The sequence below is a fragment of the Vipera berus genome (assembly GCF_964194415.1).
Source record: "Vipera berus genome assembly, chromosome: 12".
NCBI lineage: Eukaryota > Metazoa > Chordata > Lepidosauria > Squamata > Viperidae > Vipera > Vipera berus.
The window spans coordinates 10,543,975-10,564,165 of NC_138215.1; the positions used below are offsets into that span (position 1 = coordinate 10,543,975).

The 20,191-nt window shown below is 38.9% G+C and overlaps 1 protein-coding gene across 1 annotated transcript in view; it reads left to right on the plus strand.

Annotated features, from left to right (window-relative positions):
- AGBL1 (AGBL carboxypeptidase 1) overlaps positions 1-20,191 on the plus strand; it is a gene marked incomplete at both ends in the record, with an annotated part of 353,471 nt that overhangs the window by 1,188 nt on the left and 332,092 nt on the right. The window lies entirely within an intron of this gene.

Genomic DNA, 20,191 nt, shown 5'->3' on the forward strand with positions numbered 1-20,191 from the left:
TTCTATTCTATTCTATTCTATTCTATTCTATTCTATTCTATTCTATTCTATTCTATTCTATTCTATTCTATTCTATTCTATTCTATTCTATTCTACAATCTGTTCTATTCCATTCTATTCCATTCTTTCATTATTCTATTCCATTCCATTCCATTCCATTCCATTCCATTCCTATTCCTATTCCTATTCCTATTCCTATTCCTATTCCTATTCCTATTCCTGTGGGAGAGTTAAGACAAGCAGGATGGAGAATGTAGAAATGTCCAGGATGCCTGGAACTAACTTGGGAGAAACAAAGTTGCCGAATTTAAGATTTCCTTTTGCTGAAGCAAAACCCAAGTCTTGACTAGCCTACTTAGCATCCTTTTTTTATATAAAAAAGTCCATTTACAGATGGGTGGATTGTATTCAGTTTAGAAATTAGGGGTATTATTCTGCCATGATTTATCATAATTCTACAGCATGGTTCCAGTATTGATTGCTGGTTACGTTGTAGGAGATTATTTTAGACACTGTCATTAGACAGTGAGGAAGTGGTGGTCCTTGCTTACATTCAATAGCATAAAAAGGAATTGTTGCCCCTGAGAGATAGAGCTATTCAGATTTTGGATAAGGATCTTTCTCTGTTTTCTCTTGAGATTCAACCTGAGAATATCTTCATGTTGGTGCTCTTTGAGTTTTGACCCTTTCATAAATGACGGGACCATGGGCCCGAGCCTATTAGCTTTTTCTAAAAAAAAATGCAGTTATTAAATAGCACCTCTTGAAAACAGCTATCTTCACCTTGATGTTGAAGTGCACTGTTTTTTTTAGACAACCTCTTCATGATTGACTGATATCTCTTCAGCCAATCAGTCAATCCATCAATGCCATAGTTAGTTCTGTTTTACTTATTTAGCTTTGTCTCTTGTGTGTTTCTGAAACTTCACAGCAATTATTAAACCATACATCATCTAGGCATAGAGTAGAGTAATACAACTCAGTGGATGCACCTCTGTTTTGCCAAAACACATTCCAGGCAAAGAGATAGACAGCAAGTAAGCTTCACTGAAATCTTGTTGGGCATTAGGTGCTGCCATATGTTCCAGCCTTAACTATGCCAGAAAATCTGTAGTTTCTTTTATCCACTTGCCTAATAAATCATTGGTTGTGTTCGCACAACAGACCGAGACACAAATTAACCAGCTATTGCTGGCAAACCCAGCCTGAACATTCTGTGCTTGTTATCTAAATCTTTAAAAACGGGATAATTCAATTAGATGATAATAATAAATAATAAAAGTTAGATAATAATGGGTTAGCGTGTTGGTAAACATAGCTCACAGTCCTATTTTGAGTTTTAGAAAGATTTTTTTGGGGGGGTGGGCTGTTATTATTGGTTGCCTAAAGATGTTCATTGTTGCTATTTCTGTTTCTGTTTCTTGAGATGGTGAAGTCTGGGTGTCACTTGCTCTGTGTATAAATGAAAACTAAGCTGCAGTTTTAGAGTTTCAGCTCAAATTTTAAAGAGGGCCAAGTCTTTATATGGGTGTTGAATGATTCTGTTGACTTGTCTTTATAGCAGTGGTTGTTGATCACAGTCATCATTATTTGCCAAAACACTCTTGAAGGAAAACCATTTTGACACACAGTGTTTTTCTGGTGGTGACAGCATAAATTGTTCTCCAGGGGAGACATTTTCTCCTAAGGCTGCCTCTGGCTCCCAAGAAATGGTGAGGGTGGAAACTGCATTACCCAAAGAAACAAACAACAATGATATCTTTTAATTGTATGTCTGGTTTCTGCCTCTTGTTTTAAATTGCTTCCCTTTAGTGGATTTGTGGCATTGAATTGAAAGTGGCTTAAACTGTGATTTGAGTTTGACAGTCTTCAATTAGCTGATTTTAATTGCAATTGTATGGTTTTTTTTAGTTTATACGCGAGCCATCTCAACAGGGCTTTTTACCCAGAAAATTAATGCATGAATACTGATAATAATAACTCACAATAAGCAAGCAAATCAGTTTAAGCTTGGACACCAGAGTTATGACTAGCAGCTCCTGTTCATTCTACAGTATTGCCATTCTTCTGCTGAAAGTGCTTTATGAAGATGATCAGTTGTCTTCAGAAATATCGAAGAATGCAGGAAAGCAGAAATTCAAGCATTGAACCTTTATGTGGCATTAATATTGGTGTTGCATCAAAGAGTTGGATGAGATGACCTTTAAGGTGCTAAATCTATTAATCTATATCCTTGGAAAAGCTCTGTTATATGATCCAGCTGATGATATGAACTGATAGCAAGGTGGAAAGTGCTACAAATCATTCTGCTCTTTCATTTACAGTGGTCCTGTCTTGCCAAACCTATGTCCCACCCTTCAAATACTATTGGCTTCTGTTCCCAGGCAACAAGTCTGCCCTATGGGTTATCTAGTTCTTTGACTTACACGTTTTTAAGGCAATTTTCCATTTTAAATAGGACTGGGTGGATGTTCTTAGGAACCTGAGGTCCAGGTAATTCTTTCCTTTTCAAAAATGGAAATGTTTGCACAGTTAAACCAAAATGGAAACAGATGAGTGGTCTTTATTGCACATCTACCCACTCTGCCTGCACAGAATTCTGAAATTTAGAATTTGAAATTTTCTCGCAGATATTTCATTACTCCTCTAGGTAACATCATCAGTGTGAGTGTGTGTGTGTGTGTGTGTGTGTTTTGCTCTGTTTGTGTACAGTAGCTTGCCCTCAATTGTTTTTGGAGGTGTTTGACATTCTTCTTGATAGTTGCTTGATTAGAACAGAGGTCCCCAACCTTTTGGGCACTAGGGACTAGTTCCATGGAGATTTTCCCATGGACTGGAGGGTGCATGGTTTTGTGTGCTGCCTGCATTTCACACATGGGGCTTTGCTTGTTTGTGCAGCCCTGTTGCTGGCATGCTGCGGCCTGGTAGTAGTCCACAGACCAGGGGTTGGGGACCCTGGATTAGAGTATTGTTTTCAGGGACGAGTTGAATTATGAAACATCTGCAGGCAAACACCAAGCTCAGAGAGCACCAAGGACACCACAGCAATGCTGAGTTACATACAATCCCTTTTACTGGAATTTCAATAACTGCAATTCAAACAAGGGGAAAGACTGGGTTCACACCATAAAAAAACATGGTTTCTGATCCAACTGACCAGATGGAGCACTACCTAATTAAACATATGTTTGAACATGGTTAAAAGAATAGATAATTTTGGATATAAAGGGGCCCTATGGTAAGAGGGATAAGAGATATAAGTAGTATAGTATTTTTTATAATATATATAAAGTGTTAAAATACTGAGATGACGGTATGTGAATGGAACGTTTAGACATTTAAAGGTAATTAAATTTGAGGGAATTATGACTGAGAAGAATGATCTGAATACTGAGGGGAAAATAAGCTTAAATAAAAATTTAGAAAACAGGACATATAGTGACTCAACAAGATGACTTTTACAAATATAGTTGAAATATAAGCCACTCAGAAAATACGTTATATGTGGATGTTATAGGATATATAAGTAGTATGGTATCTTTATAATATATGAAATATGAAAATATTCGGATGGGGTATGTAAATGAAAAGTTTGGATGTTTAGGTAATTAATTTTGAGAAAGCTATGACCGATAAGAACTGTTTGAATACTGAGGGGAAATTAAGTTTAAATAAGAGTTTTGAAAACAGGACACATAGTGACCAAACAAGATGACTTTTTTTTATTTTTTATTGAAAAGTTTTACAGTACATTTTATCTTTAACAATCGCCCCCTCCCTCCACCCACCCCTACCTAACCCTCCCTATCCCTCCCCCCCCATTCCCCCCTCCCCCCCCCCCCCCCGACTTCCCAGAGCTAAATACAAGGTATAAAAACAAAGAACAATCATAAACATCCATATGCTAACAACAATAAACTACTAATTCTATCGCACTCTAGCTCATATGAAATGACTACAAGCAATACTAATATTACATATAAAAAGAAACAAAAAGAAAAGAAAAAAAACTTATTCAAATGCTAAATGAAACTTTTTAGTCCCATATTTGTTCTGGATATAATCAATCCACTTTTTCCACTCCATAATATAACGTTCTTGCGAATGATCCTTCAAATGAGCCGAAATCTTTGCCATTTCCGCCAGGTCAGAAACTTTAAGAGTCCATTCTTCTATAGTCGGCAGTTCCTCCTTTTTCCAATATTGACCTATTAAGAGTCTTGCTGCTGTGATTAAGTTCAACATCAACTTAATGTCCACAACAATAGCATCTGTAATTATGCCCAATAAAAACAATTGCGGACAAAACTTTATCCTTTGCTTGAAGATCTTCTGCATATTCCACCAAATTTTTATCCAAAAAGCCTTAACCTTTTTGCAGGTCCACCATATATGAAAATACGTTGCATCTTCGCCACCACATTTCCAACATTTAGGTTGATAGTTCGGATACATACTTGCAAGCTTTTTAGGATCTAAATGCCATCTATAAAACATTTTATATAAGTTCTCTCTTAGGTTTTGTTAATAACAGTATCTAAAGAACAAGATGACTTTTACAAATACAATTGAAACATAAGTTAATTACAAAAGATGTTATATATGGATGTCATTGTTATCTGTACAAACACAAAAAATGTTTATATCCAACATTGTTTGTATTAAAAATATTATTATATTTATCTAATGTTGACAAAGGAGAATAGCATTGGAAGAAGGGAAGATCAAAGAAACATACTATTAATTAATATATTGAGGATGGAATTATAGAAAATTATTATTGTTTTTTCAAATATATGAACCCAGACATCATGCTGTTTACTAAGCACTAAAGATTGTTATTGCAATAAATAAATAAATATATTAATTTAAAAAATAAATAAAAATATGGTTAACTTAAGCATGGTTTCTTGAACAAACCCACAGTAGCTGGGTTCATATATTGCCCTGAGCCAAAGCCAAGCAAACAGCATTATGGCTCTGTAGGCTGTATAAAATAGCACAAAGCAACGCTTAATATGAGACTAGGAATATTATATGTATAACCTTTCCCCCTCTCCATCCTTAATGTTTCATTGTTGACATTAGACTGCAGACAATATTGGATTTCATAATTGGTGTAACATTTGACTACCTTCAGTAATTTTAATACAATGCAAGTATTCAGGCTCATTAGGACTGTGTAATTTGCTAGGAGTTTTTTGTGAGAATGTTTCCATTCACTTATTTTACCCTCTTTTTCTTTTATTTTCAATTAATTTCACCAAGAGCTGGTCAAGTTATCGCGCAAGTAAAGAATGATTATTTTTAGTCATGATCCCATTCACTAGGTGATCCTTGATCTGGTGCTTTATGGCATGCCCAACCCTACTCAATTTCCAATCTTTTTATTGAACAAAATCTGATTAAGTAGCATTCGGACAAGATTCCTGATTGGTTGGGACTCAAAGGGCTTTTCCAGACGGAGAGAAAAAAAATAGGAGGGAAAAAAAAGAGAAAGAATCAAGGAAAACAATAATCACAAATAACGTTGGGAGCAGGAAAGGGTATTTTCTTCAGATGCAAATGTCTTTCAGGACATAAGATAAACCTTCGAATAAGTGTCTATATAAATTTTGATGGCTGAGAATGCCTACAGCATTCTTAAGCATTTAGTATCAGACTGTGCTTGAAGCAGGAAATTACTTGGATATAGTTATCCTATTAAAAATAATGCTATAACTGTTCTGTTTTGTACCAATTTATCTAGCAGCCTTGAATGGGTGGTGGGAAAAAGCATTGGAAGAACATATTTGATTATTTTGGCATCCCATCTGCTGCTTACCTCTACATATGGTAGATACCCAGAAGTACATAAGTAGAAGGAAAAGTAGGTATGTTTACTCTTCCCAGGTAATTAAAATACTGTTTGGCTAAAATAATTCAAAGCCAAAGAATCTCAGCATCCTTGTTCAGTCTTCATTTCCCCAGGAATAAATGACCACTATGGAAACAAATCAATGTTAACTAAATGTCTTTTGGGAAAGGCTGGCAATATGATCAGCAATTACACAACTATTGTGTAGTTTGTCCTGGCTTGCATCATTCTGGTTTCCAAGAGCAGAGGACAATAACTTTCACGCCAAAGAAAACACTAAAGCTAAGACAGGCAAAACTCAAATTCTGTTTTCTTTATGTAATAAAGAGTTACTTGATTCTGAGTAATCATTGAGAAGAATAGCAATAGCAATAGCATTAAAAAGGTAAAGGTTCCCCCGCACATGCGTGCTAGTCGTTTCCGACTCTAGGGGCTGGTGCTCATCTCTGTTTCAAAGCCGAAGAGCCAGCGCTTGTCCGAGGACGTCTCTGTGGTCATGTGGCCGGCATGACTAGACGCCAAAGGCGCACGGAACGCTGTTACCTTCCCACCGGAGTGGTCCCTATTTTTCTACTTGCATTTTGACGTGCTTTCGAACTGCTAGGTTGGCAGAAGCTGGGACAAGTAGCAGGTGCTCACTCTGCTACGCGGCACTCGGGATTCGACCCGCCAAACTGCCGACCTTCTGATCGACAAGCTCAGCGTCTTAACCCACTGAGCCACCGCGTCCCTGTTAGCAATAGCATTAGACTTATATAAAGTATACCACCTCATGGTGCTTTATTTTACACTACTCTCTGGGCAATTTACAATGTGAGAATATTGCCTCCAACAATCTGGGTCCTCATTTTCTAGAACTCAGCAGGCTTAAGCAGGCTCAACCTTAAGCCAGTCAGGATCGAACTCCTGGCAGTCAGCAGAGTCAGCCTGCAATGCTGCATTGTAACAACTGTGCCACCAGCATTTTCAAGATAGGGAAAGATCTCAGTTGAGTTTAATGCTGGGCCAAACCCCACCTTGCATTTCCTTGGTTCTCCTGTCCCCAGAGTTGAGGTTTTCTGCCTTATTTTCCAGAATCTTGTGTGATTTCTCAAAAGTCTTATGAAGTTTTTGAGCACTTTTGGCAGAGCCCTACTAACAGCTGTAGACTGAATGGGAGGGAGAGAAGGCAAGGAAGTTTTAGACAATTTGGCAGAAGATAATGCAGTGAAAGACAAAGCTCTCACATAAAGTTCAGCCACTTTATGTCCAGGGCTAATATAAAAATCTCTCTTCCCCACCCCCTCCTTTCCCAGACATAAAATTATTGATATTCCCTTTCCCAGCAAAGGGAAAAAGATCAGACTTTTTAAAAATATAGATGAAAAATTCTGCACAGTTCTAGATTATAAAGGATGAATGTCTGAGTAAAATAAATGAATAGATCAGTTTGTATTCTGTACAGGGACCAATTTCAACTGATCTAATAAGAGATGCTTGCAGATCTGCTGGATAATGCCTATGACAGTCTCCTCTACCCGTTACATGTTTCCTGATATGTTTCCATTTCGCTTCCCTGGCTCATTTCTTTGCTTGAATAATTTTTTTGCTTAAGAAGGGATGTTGCATTCAGACAAATTTTCATTTTATTAGAACAGAGCTTGATGCGCTGCTTTGTCGGTTAAAGCCCTTTCATTTTAAGGGCAGACAAAAGAACAGTTTAATGAGAAAGAATTAAGAACTTTAAATTACCATGCCCTCTCTCTGGAATACCAGTGGCTTCTCACAGACAAAAAAAACCTTCCATTATATTTTCAAAGCCTAAATCTCTCTTGATATTGAGAGATTTGCATCTTTCTGCACTGTAATGCATTAGGTAGCATGCAGAGAAGAAACGTGGTTTAAGATGTTTCATCATCATGATAGATGTTCCATTTCTGTGACAAACTGGCCAACAGGCTTGCTCTTAGATTGTTGACCACAGAGTTATGGAACCAGCGAGCTGAGGGACTGTGAAGTATTAAATGGGCCATGGTTTGATCTAGAGTTCAGAGCTCTTTAAAACTGTTGTTAATGACTTGGATTGAACAGTGGAAAGAATAGTGAGGACAATACAAAATTGGGTAGGCTAGATCAAATCTGAATAAGCAGTTGGTTGGAGTTAATTTAATTTAGACTCTTCTGAATCTAATTTTGGATAAATTAAACTTGCAGTTTATTAAATTAAAATTGGCAAGTCAAATGACCCTTTTGGGGGGTTGCTATAAAATAGACTGCCTAGCAAGCTCCTGAGCCTACTGTTCCAGTTAAATATGAGGTAGGAGCAAGACCATAGACTGTAAGTACAAAGCTTTTAACCAAACCCAGAGTATTCATATGATAAAGGTGGTCTACAATCCCAAACCTGCATAGATTGGGATGATCTATAAATAATTCTCTCTTTCAATGCATAGCTTCAGGGTTCTTCCTATTCATCCTTCTTTTAGGACTTTAAATGGGCTCTGTTTGTTCTGTGCTTTAAAGATGAGAAAATAATTTCCCAAACTGGGTGACCAACATTTTACAGGCCAAACAGTGCTCTTGGCCCTTGAGTGGGATACTAGGGGATGTAGTTAAAAAAATGTAGCCCTGGACAAAATTTGACTTCATTTAATTAACCTTTATATTGAGTTGAAAATGGTTCAGTATAGTTTGTATAATGCAATAATATGCCAGGCATGAAGAATCAGGAGGACCGCGGATTAAGTCCCAGTTAAGCTAATTTATTGCTCATTCTATATGCAAGAATTTAGTCAACGGTCAGCACTAAATTGGTGCTATATAAGAGTAATCGAAATTCAAGAGGGATTTTGGGAACATAATGACTCCAGGCTGATTCCTTTTTTGACTCTGCCCCCAGTTCTGCCTGTCCTTCTTCTACATTACATGTCCTACTTCATCATATTAAAATTTAGTATTTGATGAAAAGTTTGGAAAAGCTTTGGGAACAATCCAGAAGTCTATAGCCATGCATGTTTATCTTAAATGGAGCAGTCTGACTTGACATAAAGTAATTTCCTTTGTCCTTTGTCTCCATATTAAGAATGGGTGAATTTGACATTCAGTTCCAAAAAGGATTGACTTCCAATACGCAGTTATGCAGTGGCTCTTTAAACTTTTAACACATTGTAGGCCTTTCGTTATCTTTTTTTTTATAACATTCACTAATGAGATTAATCAAGCTTAATTCTTAGCTGTTTTTTTTGTTGAACATTTTGAAGCTGCTTTCTCCAGTGGGAAACTCTATAATGTGAACTTGCAAAGCTGTTTTAATGGAGTCACAGTTCTGAAAGCATTGAAATAAAAACATGGTAACAAAGGGTTGGCTTTTGGAATGATCTATAAAAATAATTTGCTGCACCAAATGACATTGAAAAATCCTGGTTAACAGCCTCTGGGTGAGAAAAAAAAAAGGCTAGATAGCAGAAGAACAAGGCCTCAGTAAAAATGAGGTCCATGTAAAGATACAACTACCTTAATCATGGTAAAAAAAGTAGAAGAGAGCAAATGAACAATAAGAGCAAATTTTAAAGTGAAATATCTGATAAGCAACCTATTATGAAATGAAAGGTTTGCCCCAGAGAGAAGATTAGATTTCTTCTTTTTGAAGGAATATATAAGTCATAAACGGGGGGAGGCACTTACGAAGGGATAGGTGGTTTGATTTCTTTCAGGTTTCCTCCATTCTTTCACTATTTCTCTGTGATGAGAGCCCTTTTAAGGTTACACAGTAATGTGTTTTATGACAAGTTCTGCATAATAAAATGTGTGATTAGAAATGCATTAGGATTGGATGGAAGGAGTGGGGAGGGGGAAGAGAAACCAAGAAATAGCACAAAGCAATTCAGAGATTGTTGCATGGAGTTTGCATGAAGACACTAATTTGTTCCAATTCCTTATTGTTAAAGACCCCACATCCCATAGTGAGGTTGGAAAAAAGAGCATTCCATTTAGGAGAATGGATATAGAAACTTTGAAATTAATAAAGCCTAACTGCTGGGACAAATAGCATACCAAGGAGATGATATACTGCAATGTGTATCTTTTTAAAAACCAAGGATGGAACTCACCATTTTATATGTTGATATTAGAACATAGACTAGAACATAAAAAAGGTAAAGGTCAAGGTTCCCCCGCACAGGCGTGCTAGTCGTTTCCAACTCTAGGGGCCGGTGCTCATCTCCGTTTCAAAGCCGAAGAGCCAGCGCTTGTCCGAGGACGTCTCCGTGGTCATGTGGCCGGCATGACTAGACGCCAAAGGCGCACGGAACGCTGTTACCTTCCCACCGGAGTGGTCCCTATTTTTCTACTTGCATTTTTACATGCCTTCGAACTGCTAGGTTGGCAGAAGCTGGGACGAGTAACAGGCGCTCACTCTGCTACGCGGCACTCGGGATTTGACTTGCCAAACTGCTGACCTTCTGATCGACAAGCTCAGCATCCTAACCCACTGAGCCACCACGTCCCTTTAGACTAGAACATAGAATAGGCCAAATAAGTAAATAAACTAAAACTCTCTGATTCAGAATTTTTCAGAATCAGAATAGACCTGGAAGGGACCTTGGAGGTCTAGCTCCCTGCTCATTATGGCTCATTGAAATATCTGCAGTTATCTGAGTTTGGCCAAGGCACTAAACATAAAGAATTGCTTGTAAATCACACTGTATGAGTTTTATATGAAAGTATATCCGCAAACTAAGCAAACCAGGTTATCATCTGGCTTAACATGTTTACCATGCTAAAAAGACTAGATGAAACAGTATCTAGAAGGTCCTTTTGATTTTTCAACTGATTACACAAAAATTGACTAGAGTTGGGTGGCCAATCCATTTAAACCAAGAAACACCAGTTGAAGAGTTCTTTAATGCCACCTGCCTGTTTTGTGGATTAAAATGGCATAGAATAGTCATAAGATATACTGCTAAGTAGGAAGAAGATTGAGCCACACTTCTTCTGGTAGATTTATAGACCTTTTTTTTTTTACCCCTGCAAAGATTTTTGATTAACAATGAAAATAAGAAATCAACGTCTTTTCCATTTCTTTTTTCCAAAACTAGGCTGTTGAAATGAAGAAAGCTTTGGAGGTTTGATGCAGGAGAGGATTTAATATGGAAGGATAGTGAATTCATTGGTGATGCTCATGGCCTGATTCCCCATGGAAGCATATGCTCAGGCATGTTTTTTTTCTCAGTGCTTCATACTTTTCCATCTGAACTACTATTTTGCACTAGAGCCTTGGAGATTTTGCAGCTCTCGTGGTAAATCCCCCACGCCCAAAATATACCCACCCCTGATATAGCTTCATCTACCACATGATGAATTTTGGATTTTGCGTAGATGCAGTATTTAGCGTAGAAAGTAAACACCATCAGTATTCATAGCCCTTTATAGAGGAAAGAAGCTAGTTACCCTTCTCAAGCACTTCCTAGCTAAAATGTGGCAGAGCTAAATCGGGAAAAAGATGCATTTATTTAAATGTTTAAAGCTTGATTATAGACACAATTGCAGTAGAGGATGGGAAGCAGTCAACTGAACAGAAACATCAAACCGGGATCCTTGGTGCTCTCTGTGCTTGGTGGTTTTCTTATAGACGTTACGTTAACCAAACTAGGTAACATCATCAGTGCTAGAAGGGAGTGGAATTGAGGGAGGGGAGGGGAGGGAGGGAGGGAGGGAGGGAGGGAGGGAGGAAGGAAGGAAGGAAGGAAGGAAGGAAGGAAGGAAGGAAGGAAGGAAGGAAGGAAGGAAGGACAGACTATGAGGTCCTGGGTGCTCTCTGAGCTTGTTTGTTTTCTTGCAGAGGTTTCATTACCCAAACTAGGTAACATCATCAGTGCTTCTGGTGTTACCTAGTTTGGGTAATGAAATGCCCTCAAGAAAACAACCAAGTTCAGAGAGCACAAAGGACCCCTCATTTCAACCCTGAGCTACATACTGTATATTCTCCTTTATTGGTACATTTAACCTGCCTCCAGCTTTCTTTCTTTTCCCCCTGAACGAAGCATTTATGACAAACTCTGAAAACTTTCACAAAAGCTCTGCCATTGCTACCTCTGAAACTCCTTCCAACCTGCAAAAATTCCTACAGAAGTGCATGCAGCCGTCTTTTTGGATAGCCCAGTTATGGGATGGGTGAGTGAAATAGGGGTATCAATCAGTATTGACATTTGTTAATGTGTGAAATGGTCTTTGGTAGATCAAGCGGGTCAAGGGGGAAAAACAAAAGCCTTGCCAATCATGAATCATATTCTAGAAATGTCTCTTTAGGTGAACAATGTACAGTCTGAGCGTTATATGATCCTCTTCAGCTGTGAACATGTTTTCGTGCTGGATTAAACCTGTTATTTAATATGTCTGGAGCAGCTTTCCAGAGCCATCTTTCACCACTTTTAAATATGGCCCCTTGCCTTGATCTGGCCTACTTTTGCAAATGCCTAAAGAGATCGGATAGGTTGACAGGGACATTGCTTGAAGAGAAAAATGGCCTTTCATTTCTTAAGACTAATCAGTAGAAAAGGATGCATGATAATTTAGAAGCTCCAATTTGGAAATGGAAATTACTACATATCTGAAGAGCTATTCTCTTCAGGCAATTTTAAGATTGTGATCTAGATCAAGACAAAAAAACCAATCAGTAATTAAATGAAAAAATCCTGATGACATTAATCACTTTTCAGACCAATGTGGTAAGGATTTCGTGTTGTGTTTTTGGCAAGAATAACAAAATGTTTTGCCTTTTTTTGGGGGGAGGATGTTTTTGGTTTGAATTAGTTTTCCTGATTGTTTCCCAGCCAGGTCCTCATCAAGTTTGATTCTGCTTACATTTAAAGACTAGCCTAGGATGCTGGTATGGATGTAGAAATAATTTATTTCTAGTGTGATGCTCAATAATTCATTGTTCCTTTTGTACCAGTTGTCATTCAGCTTAATGAAAGAAAATGTCTTTCAATATTTCTTCTACAGGAGAATAGAACTTTGGTGAAATTCTTCTGGGTGGAAAGTTGTGTTCCTGCACTTATTAAATTATGAAGTAGAGCATTTATACGTTCCTTAAGCCTCTTTCATTGCTGAATCTTCCATTCAGTGTTCTGCAGCTCCCTGACTTCTCAGTCTTGAAAAGTCCTTTGGCTGGAATATCTTCTTGACAGCTTCTGTTAGAATTTAGTGGAAGCCCAAGAAACTGTGAAGATTTCCTGAGTATTGGAGAGAGAGGACTAAGCAATGTAAGGAAGGTTATTTACATGTATCCTCATATCTAAATATGTGTGAATGCTCTGCTTTTCATTCTGCACCCTTTCTCCATTAATTTAAAAGAAGATTTCCCATGCTTCTTTTAAATCCCAGGTATACAATTCCTCTTATTAGATTGTCTGATTAGGAAACGTGGACAGAATGGCTTCAAAGAAAATGAATGTAGAAAAATTAAAATACATTTCATCACAGTCCTATTAGAGCAATAGCTGTGTTTGAGAAAGGCATTGGTTGGCTGAGAACTTCAGTGATGGCAACGTCATTGCAGCCAACTCGCCACGGCCAACTTGCCATGGGAAATTTGCCACGGAACAAGAGTTACACTAAAATCGAAGAAATGGTGGAATGTAGTTATTAAAAGAAAGGATGCCAAAGGATGGACAAAAATGAAATGTGAATGACAAAAATTAGAACATTTTTAGAATTATTTTAAATAATAATTAAATTGAATTGTTCCGTGGTGAGTTATCGCAAGTTGTCCTGTGGCAAATTGGCTGTATGAGTTGGATGTGATGAGTTAGCTGTGGCAAACTGGCAGTGATGAATTGGCCACAGCAGGTTGGCCAAGGGTGAGTTGTCCCGTCTGGGTTTGTGATACAGTTTTTGATGTGATTGTTGGATCAGGGAGTTTGGAAAGGTTCAAATATACATAGTTGTAGTTGATTTAAACTGGTTTGGATGGCTGGTAGAAAACAACACCTCAAAAATGTATTCTGTTCTTGTCAGCATCCAATTTTAATTACTTTGAGAATGTTCTTTTGAAAGTTTATATATTAATTGGAGATGAGAAACATCTGTTATCAAAACCCTATAAAATATGACTAGTATCACGAGGAGTACAAACAACGTGATTAGAGAGGAGCAAGACTTAACATCATTAATTACATCTTTAATAATGAGACAATACAGTTATAGAGAAATAATGTTTCAGGATGTGCTAATCTTCAGGCAAACTGTTTTAAAACAATGTTTTGCTACTATGTAATACTGTAAGAATTATGTAAAATAATGGGGTTTAAAGAGCGCTAATTCTTGGAAATGTCATAATGAAGAAAGACGATATATATTCACGCATTATGGATTTGTAAATTAGCTGAAACATTATGGAAGGGCTGCAAAGGGAATAATTTTATCTTGATGAATTAAAAACAAAGGAAAAAAATGAGCTTTTAGATTTTTATTGAGCTTTCTGCAAGTGGCATTTGTTTCTTATAATAGTAACATTTTACTATCACACCTCCCTTCTCTGTCATTATAGGTATATTTATATAAGGTTTGGGGTTGAGATTTACTGTATTGATTGATTGATTGATTGCAACAGTATAGGTTTTATTGCAGTTACTATTGCAATTTTTGTGATTTTTTTTTAAGTAAATTGGGGGGGGGGTTGAGGAGGTGCATTCCATTCTAGGCTACAGCCCTGGGATTTTCTGATGATTGTTTATCCAAAATCTATTTTAAGAAGAACAAGAATCGGAATAGAGCTGGAAGGGATCTTGGAGGTCTTCTAGTCTACCCCCCCCCGCCCCCAAGCAGGAGACCCTATACCATTTCAGAGAAGAAATGGTATAGGTTCTTAGTCCATCTTAATCTGACTGCTTAGCTTTTCAAGACCACCAAAGGTCAGTTAGGAATTCTCATTATTATTTTACAGAATTTTATTAAGAATTTTGATTTTAATAGTAAAATCTAATACAGCGTAAAGTTCTGGAAACATATTCATCCAGTAAAATCCAATTTTGACATTTTTGCATGCTTACAGTGATTTTCTAACAATGTTTAAAAAATCCAACGGTTTATTTCGTTTAATTTGTACCAATAATGGAGAGGAATCTGTTTTTTTTCTTCTCACTCTGATTCTGTCTCCCACTCACTCGTTAGCCTTAAAAGAGCCATTATTCTTACTGCCTACTAGATATTGCTGCAGGGAAGATAAACACTCATCAGATATAATATTTATTGACAAGGCCTACAATAAAGAAATAAAGGGTGTTACGTGGGAACGGAGCTTCAGGAGACAGATTTTGCTATCCCATACAAACAGGTTAACAACTTGTGCCTTGCTGACATTGTAGAGAGTGGACACATAGCTTCTTTGTGGGGAGGCAGCCTAATCTCATGCCACAAACAACAACACACACTGACATCCAGCACCAATCAAGCTTTATGGATTCAAACGTTTTTTTTTTTAAAAAAAAACAGACACACATTCATCCATTCATTCTTTCATTCATCCATTCATTCTCTTTATATACTACCTCACACTTAGGTTGGCCAAGCCTAGCCTGAGTTCGGGGAAGACAACTACACAGGACAGGTGATGGGACAACAGGGTTTTCCGACACAGACTTATGCAGCTGGTTCTTGGTGATGGTTTATCAGCAATGTCTGTCCACACATTCCTTTCCATGTCACTTCAGCTTTTTGTTAAGTTTAGGTTAGCTTTCTTCTCGATGGGGACTTGCTGGATGGCAGTTAGCGATCCACTCTGCTTGCTGCCCTCTGTCCTCTGATTTTGATCAACTATTTCCCAGGTTTTCTGCACCAGTTTTCCCTGTTGAAGACTAAAGTGACAGCTATTTTCTTTTCCTAGCCCGCTCACCTATTTATTTAACAGTCCCTGATGCCAGATTGCTTACCCTCTCCCAAAGATCAGGAAACATTACAACAGAATTGCAATGCAATTGGATTTTTTTCTCTCCCCATCTTCCCAGAGTGCCTTTTCAGTAATTCCTTTTCTCTGAAGAAACAACCTGTGGATCTAGTTTTCTATATTTAATCCATCTTTTTTTTTAGAGTGTTCCTCATGCTGGCTGGCTCTATCCCTGATATTAATACTGTCCTGTGTGATCTGGGTCTTTATTGAAACATAGTTTTAAGGTTGTGAGCAGTGACGTGTGAAAATCCAGGGTTTTTCTGAAAAAAAGTAAATCAGTGTACTGGCCCTTTGTCAGTTAACTTACTGAGTCTAGTTATTAGGCATTTGAAGAACTAGTGACCACAGCTATTGGTGATGGCCACTCCAAGCACATAGAAGATACATGGAAGATGTGATCTGATTTATTCTCTCTCTCTCTCTCCCTCCCTCCCTCCCTCCCTCCCTCCCTCCTTCCTTCCTTCCTTCCTTCCTTCCTTCCTTCCTTCCTTCCTTCCTTCCTTCCTTCCTTCCTTCCTTCCTTCCTTCCTTCCTTCCCTTCTTCCCTCCCTCCGTCCCTCCCTTACCAAGGAGTGGATGTAGTGTACAGGATGTCATTGAAGCTGGCAAACTTTCTCTTGTAACAACAATTTCCTGCCCTTGATGCTGACTCCACAGTTCTGCCTAATATTTGCTGTTTGACTCTTTTGTGACTTTTATATCCAGTGCTAATAAAGCTGTCTTTGACATCTGGGATGTTCCAGTCTGCTACACACATTTGAGTCTGCTGGAACAAGCTGCTGGGTCAGTCATATCAGAACAGTGACATTGGCAAAGACAATGATGTAGAAGGGTTGAAAGAAGGTATAATTTCAAATGCTTGCTTAGAAACCGTGTATTCTGCAATTTGTCCCTCCCAGTGACTCCACCTCCTGATAGAAGGTTGAAATTATGTGTTGCCTTTTCAACAATCAAGCATCTTGTATGTCCCCTTTTTATTTTACCATAAACATGGTCCGGTTCAAGTATTGAATTTCTGACATTGTTTTGAAACCTGTGGTGGTTAAATTAACAGGAACGTCAAGCTGGGCATGAGGAACAGGAGTTGGGAATAATGAAGGGTTTGGAAACTAAGTCTTAAGAGGAGATATTGATTTAGCCTTACATACAGTGATTGATATGATGGTATTTTTCAAATATGTAAGGGGGAATCATCTAGAAAGTGACAAGCATGCAAAGGCTTCTGTTAGAGGAAGGCAGATCCTGGTTGAATGTTAAGGAAAATTACCCAATAATTAAAAAGCTATTTGCCAGTGCAACTATTATCCAGAGAGGTAGTGAGCTGTCCTTCAATGGATGTTTTTAAGAAAATGCCATCAACTAGGAATGTTTTAATTTGGATTTTTCTACTCAGCAGTGGGTTGGGCCAAAGACTCTTAGCTTCAGGTTTCTTTGATTTTAAGAGTACCCATCAAGGAGAAAATTAGGAAGCTGAGCTACAGGATTAGTATGTTTTTGGATTTGGCTGTGAATGAGATATGAACCCAGTCATTGTTTGTAATCCATGGTTTACGGCTCAGCATGAACCAATTCACAAAAGATTTTTCAATGTCATGCTTTAATGAAGCCAGCCCCTGTCAAATGCAGCAGAAATGGGAACATTTCTTGAGGCTGAGCCATGCGTAGGGACTTGACAGGATGATGGAGTTTTCTCTTCCTCAGATTCTTTAAATTGGTCTCTAAGAAGGGCAGTTTTCTCTGTGACTACATCTAGAAAACATCTGTCCTCGGCCTTGGTATATTCCAGATGTGTAGAGTTGAACTCTAGCATTCCCAGATATAGGCATTCTGGCTTAGGAAACTCTGGGGACTAAAATTCACAGGTCTAGAAGATGATCAGCTTAAGGAAGGTTCTGGGGCGATTTGAGACTTCAAGAGCAGATATTGTTATTTGGGGATTATTGGGGAGTTGAAATGTCCTTTCTTCCAAGATTAAAGTTGATTGGAATGAGGCCTTTGATGATGAATTGCCCAAAGCAATCAGAGGGCAGATTAGTTTTGTATGTCTAGGAGTTACTGGTGTAATGTAACCTTTTTCTCTCTGGGTAGATGGATGCCGAGGGACGCGGTGGCTCAGTGGGTTAGGACGCTGAGCTTGTCGATCAGAAGGTCGGCAGTTTGGCGGGTCGAATCCCAAGTGCCTTGCAACAGAGTAAGCGCCTGTTACTCATCCCAGCTTCTGCCAACCTAGCAGTTGGAAAGCACGTAAAAATGCAAGTAGAAAAATAGGGACCACTACGGTGGGAAGGTAACAGCGTTCCGTGCGCCTTTGGTGTCTAGTCATGCCGGCCACATGACCACGGAGACGTCCTCGGACAAGCGCTGGCTCTTCGGCTTTGAAACAGAGATGAGCACCGGCCCCTAGAGTCGGAAACGACTAGCACGCATGTGCGGGGGAACCTTTACCTTTACCTTTTTAGATGGATGCCATGGTTAGTTGTCAGCAATAAAATCTTAATTGATTTATAGTCCCCTTACAGAGTTGCTTATTTGTGCCAATCGGTTTGTCTGTTGCCCGGCTGTTAACAAAAACCGTGGCCGACACAAGGTTATTTTTTTCAACGCTGCTGATTAGTTTATCAAGGCTCAAGCATGTTACTCAAGAGAAATGGGCAGATACGCCTTTCAAACTGGCCTTATGTAAGCTCTGTTCAACTTTTCACCTAGCATTTAACACCAGCCTTGGGAGAGTTAATTTGGGAGTCCCAGGATGGCACGCAAAGAAGCACTTCTGTTAATTATAAATAGATGCTTAATCCGCAATCTTTCTTGGGGAACATCAAAGTTAATTCTGAGACTCCCCTGTTCCCCCCCTCGTATTTGCTGATTCACACATTGTGCTATGTATGCAGTGATTTATCATGTTTTACTGAACAAGCCGAAATGGGTTAGGTTTATACTGCATGCTAAGGCTAAGCTGTAAACGGAGGCAGAAAATAAAGTCAGTTTCAAGTCAGATTCGACTTTGTTCATGCAGAGGTTGTTTGTTTGTTTGTTTGTTTGTTTGACCTAATTCAGAAGTGATTTGATGTGGCCTATGTCATCTTACAGCAGACATGTCAAACACAAGGCCCGGGGGCCGGATCCTGCCCGCAAAGTGGTTTCATGCGGCCCGCGAAGCCATCCTGGAAACAATGAGGGAACGGCCCCCACTGCCTTGGCCCTGGCCCAGAGACCCTCAGATCTGTCCCACTCCTGCCCAGGCCCCCATAGGCACCCTTGATGAGAACGATGTAGAGCTGGCCACGCCCACCCAGCAGGCCATACACACTCTAGCCACGCCCACCCAGTAGGCCACGCCCACCCAGGCCACACCCACCCGGCCCCTTGAGGGCAACCGCAATGCTGATGCGGCCCTCAATGAAATTGAGTTTGACACCCCTGTCTTACAGCTTTGATCTTTCCAGATCCAGTTTGGTCTGGTGGTTAAGGCACCAGGCTAGAAATGAGGAGACTGTGACTGTGGAGCTTGTCAAGTCATCCAGTGTATAGTTGTGTCAAAGTTGCTTTTTTTCTTGAAAAGGCAACTTCTTCCTCAAGGGAAAAAAAATAGTCCTGTTGCCTTGAGACAGGAGACTGCAAGTTCAATCCTGCCTTAGGCACAAAAGCCGACTGGGTGACTTTGCGCCAATCACCAGGAGAGGCGGAGTTCTAGTCTCACCTTAGCCATGAAAGTTGGCTTGCTGAGTTTGAGCCAATCACTCTCTTTCAGCCCAACTCTACCTCACAGGGGAAAACAGGAGGATAAAGGTGTGTTGGATATGTTCACTGCCTTGAGTTATTTGTAAAAATAACAAAGGTGGGATACACACACACACACACACACACACAAACACAGACACACACAGAGACACAGACACAGACACAGACACACACACATAATCCCCATCCAAATACTTACAGGTACAACACTGTTTAGTTTTCTGGAATGTTTGCTGAATGATACAAACCACTATAGCTAGTTTCATATGACAAGATAAGTCAAATCCAAACAAATCACACTGTTAGCATGCATTAGTCATTGTTGTTTGTAAAATTTTCTTGTCAGTACTGTTAATTCTCCAGCGCTAGGGTCTTTTGTGTATATTCAAAGTAATCGTTTTACCCATGCTTCATGCAATTATTTGCATTATCTTACCGTGTATTCCCCTTTTACCTCATTTGTTTGTATCTATTAACTTAAAATAACTCATTTCTCCAGCAAGTAGACTCGGTTTCTTGAAAGCTTATGCTATCATAAATCCATTTGTCTTAAATTCCTCTTAAAGGTGCCTCGGGTTGTGTTTTTGTTTTTGTACCTTTGATCTCCTGCTCTAGCAGCTTTGAAATGTTAGAGCAACAAGGATCCCTAATTGCACCGTGATCACATG